Source organism: Dermacentor silvarum, chromosome 2 (assembly GCF_013339745.2).
Source record: "Dermacentor silvarum isolate Dsil-2018 chromosome 2, BIME_Dsil_1.4, whole genome shotgun sequence".
Classification (NCBI taxonomy): domain Eukaryota; kingdom Metazoa; phylum Arthropoda; class Arachnida; order Ixodida; family Ixodidae; genus Dermacentor; species Dermacentor silvarum.
Window position 1 is genome coordinate 216,760,168 of NC_051155.1, and position 6,968 is coordinate 216,767,135.

The window sequence follows — 6,968 nt, forward strand, 5'->3', positions numbered from 1 at the left end:
GCAGTATTATCGTAAACCAAACAGTTATTTCACTATGCTTAGGTCAAGTGACAATACTGTTGGTTTTTCCCAGCCATTGATACAAGAAGGAATAACCTAATGGAACCACTTCTACTTGCAGCTCGCTCTTTTGATAAGTTCTTTGGAAAGGCCTTGTCCAGCTCTTCACAGCAGTTTATCACAGATTCAAGCTCAATCTTGATGGCGCCCTCATCTTGCACAAAATAAAAGTAAAGGTAAGTTCAGCAAGATGACTGTCACTGCTTTCTTTCAAAGCTAATGGCTTTATGAGCATAGAAAAACACTGAGCAAGAAAACACCCTACAATTCGTGTCTATCTGCAGCTGTAGGTTAGATCATCCTTCATCCTCACTAGGCAGTCGCAACGACAATAGAAGAAAGGAAGATTAGCATGAACCAGAAGGTCAGCTTTCGAGAAAGCTGTACAAATTACAGGCATCTTCATTGCATGTAGGCTACAGACTTTAGACAAATGTTGCTTCTAGTGGTCAGTTTCGGTATTGCTTTGGGACAAAAACACAGATAAAACAAATTATGGAAAACTGCAAAGTAGTATTGCATCCTAATCTGTGAAGAAGCGAATTTCAGCACTGGGGGTGCCACAGCTGAACACAATATTTTGCAAATCTGCTATGGCCTAGCTTCGTGGAACAAAAGCAGCAAGTCAAACTATGTTTCGCGTGAATACAAGAAACTGCTAATTTATCACACCATCATTTTGGTGTGCTGTTGTGCCCTTGCCATTGTAGCATTAAGTGGCAACATTTATACTTCTCGCTCCTGCCTACTATTTGCACATTAAAACTTCGCTTATAAATGTTGTATGTTAAGTAAAGGGCAGGTTGCATTGATGTTCACAGAATGCTGCTATCTATGCAATACAGTTTAACAATAACACACGAATGTCTGACATCAATAAGCACCGATGATTTTCATAGGATAATTGTAGCGCATGTAGATGAGAAAGAAGGCCCATCCCTTCAATGTAGATCAAATTTCATGAACCATAAAAGTGGCATTTATCCAAAGGTAATGTACTCCACCTATTGCAGTTTTAGTTTAGGACTCTATTCCAATGTGCATGTCGTGTTTTAGTTAATTCTTCTGGAAAATAAACCGTATAGACTCATGTAAGGGCCGCAACCCCAACTTGGCAGCCCAAAATTTTTGGGAAAAAATTTCCAACAGAGAAGCAATCTCATTCGGTGCCCCGATGCCGCACGCGCACATCGGCAAATTTTTGCATGCTGAACACTTCCACATGCTGCTACTAGACGGCGAAAGCCATCTGGTAGTGGCATCTAGTGCCTAGAGCCATCTACTAGTAGTAGCCCTTACACGGGGTCAAACCTTTTGGGTCAGTCTCGCCTAGGGGCCGTCCGCTCCTTGTCAAAATTGTGAAAAAAAAGTGGAGAGCTTGTTCTGTAAACCATACACTCAACCCTCTATTTCAAGAGGCACTAAAGAGGAATACTAAATCCATTTAGATGTATATTGTTTATTTTGCAGTAACAAGTTGATTAATGGAACAGAAAATGAAGGGAAATTTTTTTGTGCACTGAAATCTCCGTGCCCGTATATAAATGTGGCGTCACAAATTTCTTTTTTTTTTTTTTCTTAGAACCATTGTGGCTTAGTAAAAGTTCTTGAAACTTGCTAAATGCAGTCTATCTTAACTGATAATAAAAATTCAATAGGCTCTATTAGACCCCATTATAATTTGTGACGTCATGGCAGGCTGGCATGGCAACTTCAATACGACATCACCATCAATCTTTTATTGTTGTGTCTTTTCCGGCTTACCAAGCCTTTACTCATGGTAAGAGTAGCTTCTTTGGCTTCTGTAGTAGCTTCTGTAGTAGGGTACTAACACAGCTCAAGTAATTTTCTCTTCAGTGTCCCTTTAATGGTACCCAATTTTATGAAATCTCCAATTAAATGAAACAATTTCAATCCTACAATGCGCATTCATAGAGGCCAATGGGATGAACACCTTGTAACAACGAAGTTGACTCAATGTCTTGCCCGATTTAATTAAGTTTTGAAGAGAAAATGGGTGTGCCAGTTTTCATTTCAAATGACAGATGCCAACTGAACTGTTAAAATTGTTTGCCACTCCCACAAAAGAATGCACGACACTCGACGTGCTCGCTCTCCTCAATAGGTGCATACACAGGCAAAAATTATATTCCCATCCCCCTCCTCCTTTCCTTCTAACAAATGTGTTATTCACAGTATTGTTTTGAGTTTTACAGTTCAACAAAGTTCTTCATTTAACAAAGTCTTTAACAGGCCCCACCGGCTTTGTTAAATCAAGGCTTAACTGGGTAAATTAGCTACACACACAAAAAAAAAAATGTCACAGTTTCGCCCTAAGGGCGAAGCAATGAATGCGATAGCAACACAGCAATGTCATACGAAGTAAGGTGAGCGGCTTTGGTAGCAATATGAATTGTAGTAAACATGAGCTGATTAAGTAAGCAGGTGTGCTGCGGCGTAAGTAGACCGACATGAAGAGAGACTCGATGACCACGAGAAGGCGCGTGTGAAACGGTGGTGTTGATGAGAAGCGCTTCCCGTGGGCAGCGCGTGCGAAGGGACACACCTGTAGCGCTGCACTGCCGATCCGGGCAACATTGCATGTGTAGCGTATGTTGGAAAATGTCGCCCGACTATACTAACTGAATGAACAAGCGTGGTGTGAGCGCGCACAAACACGAATAGATCACACTGAATGACTGCAGACAACGACTGTCAAAACGCTGGCAGCAAGCATACGCCGCAGCGGGCGAAGGTACGTGCGGTCTATCGCTTCAACGGAAACTGAGCGGCGAATACACGGCGCATAAAGGTCAGAGCCGTGTGGAGATAAGAGACGGTGCGGACGAGCGACGAGCGCAGTTGTTGGCAGAGTAGAAGTGCGCCACCCCCCCCCCCCCCCCCGCTCCCTCCGGCGCTGGCTTCCTGCTTCCTTGCTTGCGCGTGGGAGATGAGTGCGTTCGCTCTCCGTGATAGCGCGTCCCCGCACGCTTCCGCTCGGGCATACGGCGCGCGGCGAAGATTATATCTATAGGGAACCTCACGGCGACGACGACGGCAGAAATCCGGTTGAAGTGTCCATATAATTGCTATCACAATAAAAAAAACATTGTTCAAGACAGCAAATTGTTCAAGGAAACACGTGGCAGTGTATCATTCGCATGGTATAGCACAGGAATGCTGCACTGAACCAGCAATCTTGGAGGTCATGCTATTTTAGGTGCTACCACCCTAGTGACCTTAAAGGACCACATAGTGAGGGCATGACACTCCTGCAAGTAGCGCTAAGAAGTGCACTAGTGAGGTTTTCTGCAGGAAAATCCAATCATTATAGGTAAATCGCTTTTTATTTTTCTCATTTAAATGCACTGTTCGTTATTATGAGTAGAGTTCCTGCTTAATATATAATTAATATAAGTACTGCATATGCTCCATTTGGGGAGCATACACAATAACTATATCCCTAAGGGGAGCATGTACATTAACTCTAATTGTCAGTGGTTGATTGCTATGCATTAATTAGAAACAGCATAAGAAGAAAGGAGGCTGGATTCATGTTTCTACTGAGCTGGTGCAAGTACTATCCAATGTTTGTGTCATCGTCGTGCTTACAAAAGCTCTGTCTTCAGTAAAAGTGACTCTTCCAGACAATTCAGAGCCATTAATCCACCACTTCAGCTTAATTTAATGTCTGCCTTTAATGCCCTTTTAATGTGATTTCTGTTTCAAACAGCGACTGAAAGCCAGGCCAGTTGTACTTATGTCAAATGAAAACATCAAATGCCAAGGAGCCAACAGCAGAGTTGACAGTGAAACATGAGACAGCATGTACCTCGAAGAAATGACGTGGGCTATGTCCAGCAATTTTCTTTCTGCTAACTGGATGTTCCTAAAGTGTTAACAATGAATAAGTCACTGAGCATGTAGAATTGCACGATTTCGCTATGCACGTGCCACATGTCCAGACAAATGCAGCTTTGAAGCATGCATAATCAGAGGTAAACGTTCGGCAAATATCTGCCTGATCGGGGACAACTGAATTAAAGAGAAGGAAAAACTCCAGTTAGCTGGGGGAATGCAGCGCAAAGAAGACGGGGACAAAGAAAACATGAAACACTGGATGAGCGCTGACTTACAACTGAATTTTTATTGCAGCAACCGCGCCTTTTTTTACAGAGTGCACAATGCCATATCACATTTCCAAACGACAAACATAACCTGCTTCGTCCAAAAAAAACAATGTTAACACGCAAATATTTGCACACAATCTTTGGCAACGTTGTGCGCACGCAGCTATTACGCTCAAGATCATGGAACCTGTTTATAACACAAGAAAGATTCCGTGCGGCACGGAAACGCGGAAAAGGTGATGCACTATAAATGTGTCCTTTGAGATAGGCGATCTCAGCGTCAGTGAGTTAAAAGGACAACCTACTGACACAACTGCCACCCGCCTCCCTGATAAGAGCACTTCCACAATCTCACATTCCATTTGGCCTCTTGCTTTCTTTAAAAACTGGGTCTTTTCAAAATAGGCACACACCAGCATTGCTTGCGGTGTTCTGCTAAAAGGCTTCCCGTTTTGTTGCACACATTCAAATTGTGTTCCTTTGCGCTTTCATTTTTAAAACATCTTCCGGTCTGCCCTATATTATATAACATTGGACGTGCATTGTGTGTAGCATGTTCTATGTCTCGTCGTACAAGGAGACAGTGATTCTTTATTCATCATGGCACACAACTTGGACAATTTACAAGGGGCCGAAAAAACTACTTGGACGTGCTTTGATGCTATTCTTCTATGACTATACGATACCCATTGAATATAGGGAATCACAGACACATTCTTCCTACAATTTCATGCTGTATCTTTGACATCAGGCCTCTTAATTCTCTGCAGCAGCACTTCGCAAAAACCTGAAATTACATGTGATGTGTAACCCACTTCCTTCAGCCGGAAGATTTGGTTTCGAAAGCTATCTGACATGACATGAACACAAGACTTGCTTCGGGCTGAGTTAAGGCAATTTGTTGCAATACTCTGCTTCACTAACTTAAAATGAGCGCTATCAAAAGGTAAAAGGGCCTTCTTTGACCTTGGACAGTACTTCCAGAAAATGTGGTCATGAGTGAAACGGAGCCTAATGTCTATAAATTGAAGTGTCTGGTTGGCTGGCAATTCATACGTGTACTTTAGTCCCTCACTTTCACCCTCAAAAATACAATATTACCAATCATCTGGGAAAGGTTCTCGCCCATAGCTTCTTTTAAGATTATCAGAAAGTCATCCACATGTCTACATATCTTCATGACATTTTGATCGGGCAATCCTGATCTAATGCGGGTGCTAGCCATGGACAAGATGATGTCGCATAATACAGTTGCTACAGCCAGACCAGTGCATATACAGTTAAACCTGCTTGTAACGAACCTCCATATAACGAATTCCTGGATGTAACGAAGTTTTTCTATTCCCCACCGTTACTGCATAGAAGCACATGTATTTGAGACCTCTACGTAATGAAGTGGCAGCGGGAGACCTCCTTGAAATAACGAATTTTCCCCACCGACAACCTAAACATTTCGCCCCAAATTTTGTCATTTTTGCACGAGCAGCAACCGGGAAGCACCTTCTCCGCCGCGACGGCGGTGGAGAAGGTGCGTCGCGCTTGGCGCGCTCGAATTCACGGCGACTGCGAGGCTAGAGCGAGCGCATGTGAGCATGCGTGCGAGCGTGAGCGAGGCAGGCATGCATCCCTCGAACCAGCGATCTTGCCGCCACGGGCGTGACCTTGCCCCCTCCCTTCATTCAAATCTTATCCCGCCGCTTGCTGCAGCTGGCCTGGCCCGCCAAGCCGGCACTCTCCTTTTCCAGTTGATGTTGCCAAAGGGAAAAAAAAAACTTTTTTTTTTCAACGCGCTGGCAGCGCCACTCTGGTTACTGCGCAAGTTTGTTACAGTCTGTTACCCTTTTGCTTACTTAGCGTACTTACACGAATCTAACGCGCACAAAACGGGTGCGCGTTAGAATCGAGTATAATCGTTTCTTTTTCGAATTTTCGCGCCGAACCTGCATATAACGAAATCCTCTTTATAACGAAGTTTTTCGGAAATTTTGGGAAACTGTACTATCTTACTGTACATGGAATTTTTCTACCAACTGCACTGCAGTAAAACTTAAATAAAACTTTTAATAGTTCTAGGAAGTTGTAGTTAGAGATTCCCACATCATTCGTCAAAGTTAAGATTACCCGAACTCTTCAGTCTTTGCTTTAATTGCTCGGAACAACTCTTGATGAGGGACTGAATAATAAAGATCTTCTATATCTATGGAAAAGCCAGTGTACAAGCCATGGCTCATACTACCTGAATGCGTGACAACCTCCGAAGAACTGCATACAAGGAACGGGTCATTGCTCACCAGGACATCAAGATTCTTTTGCAAGTACTGGCTGATAAGGCGTTGCCAGGTTCCATTCTCCGACGCAATGGCTTGAAGGGGGGCTCCAGGTTTATGCATTTTTACTGTGCCTTAAGCAAGCCTTTGTCTTCCTTTTTTGCTTGAGATTTGGTGCTTTCTAGGTTAATTTCATCAAGGAGTTGAAGAGCACAGCGTTTGTTTTTTTAGATAGAACGAAACTGACCTGAAATGCTTCTCCATTGTTTGCATGGCCTTTTCCTTGAAGAAGGTCTTCAGCAACACCACAGACACCTTCTTTATCTGCTTGTAGTAAAACAATGTCGCTCTCCTTGAGGGACTTGGACACTCCGTGGAGAGGAGGCTTCTTTATACTGTCATCATCAACAACGCATATAAGAAGCCAGCCGCCACCAGCACCTTCCAGTGGGCTCGTCGGCTGGCGGCCAGTCAACATGACCAACCCGTTACTTTTTTACATGCAGGACAG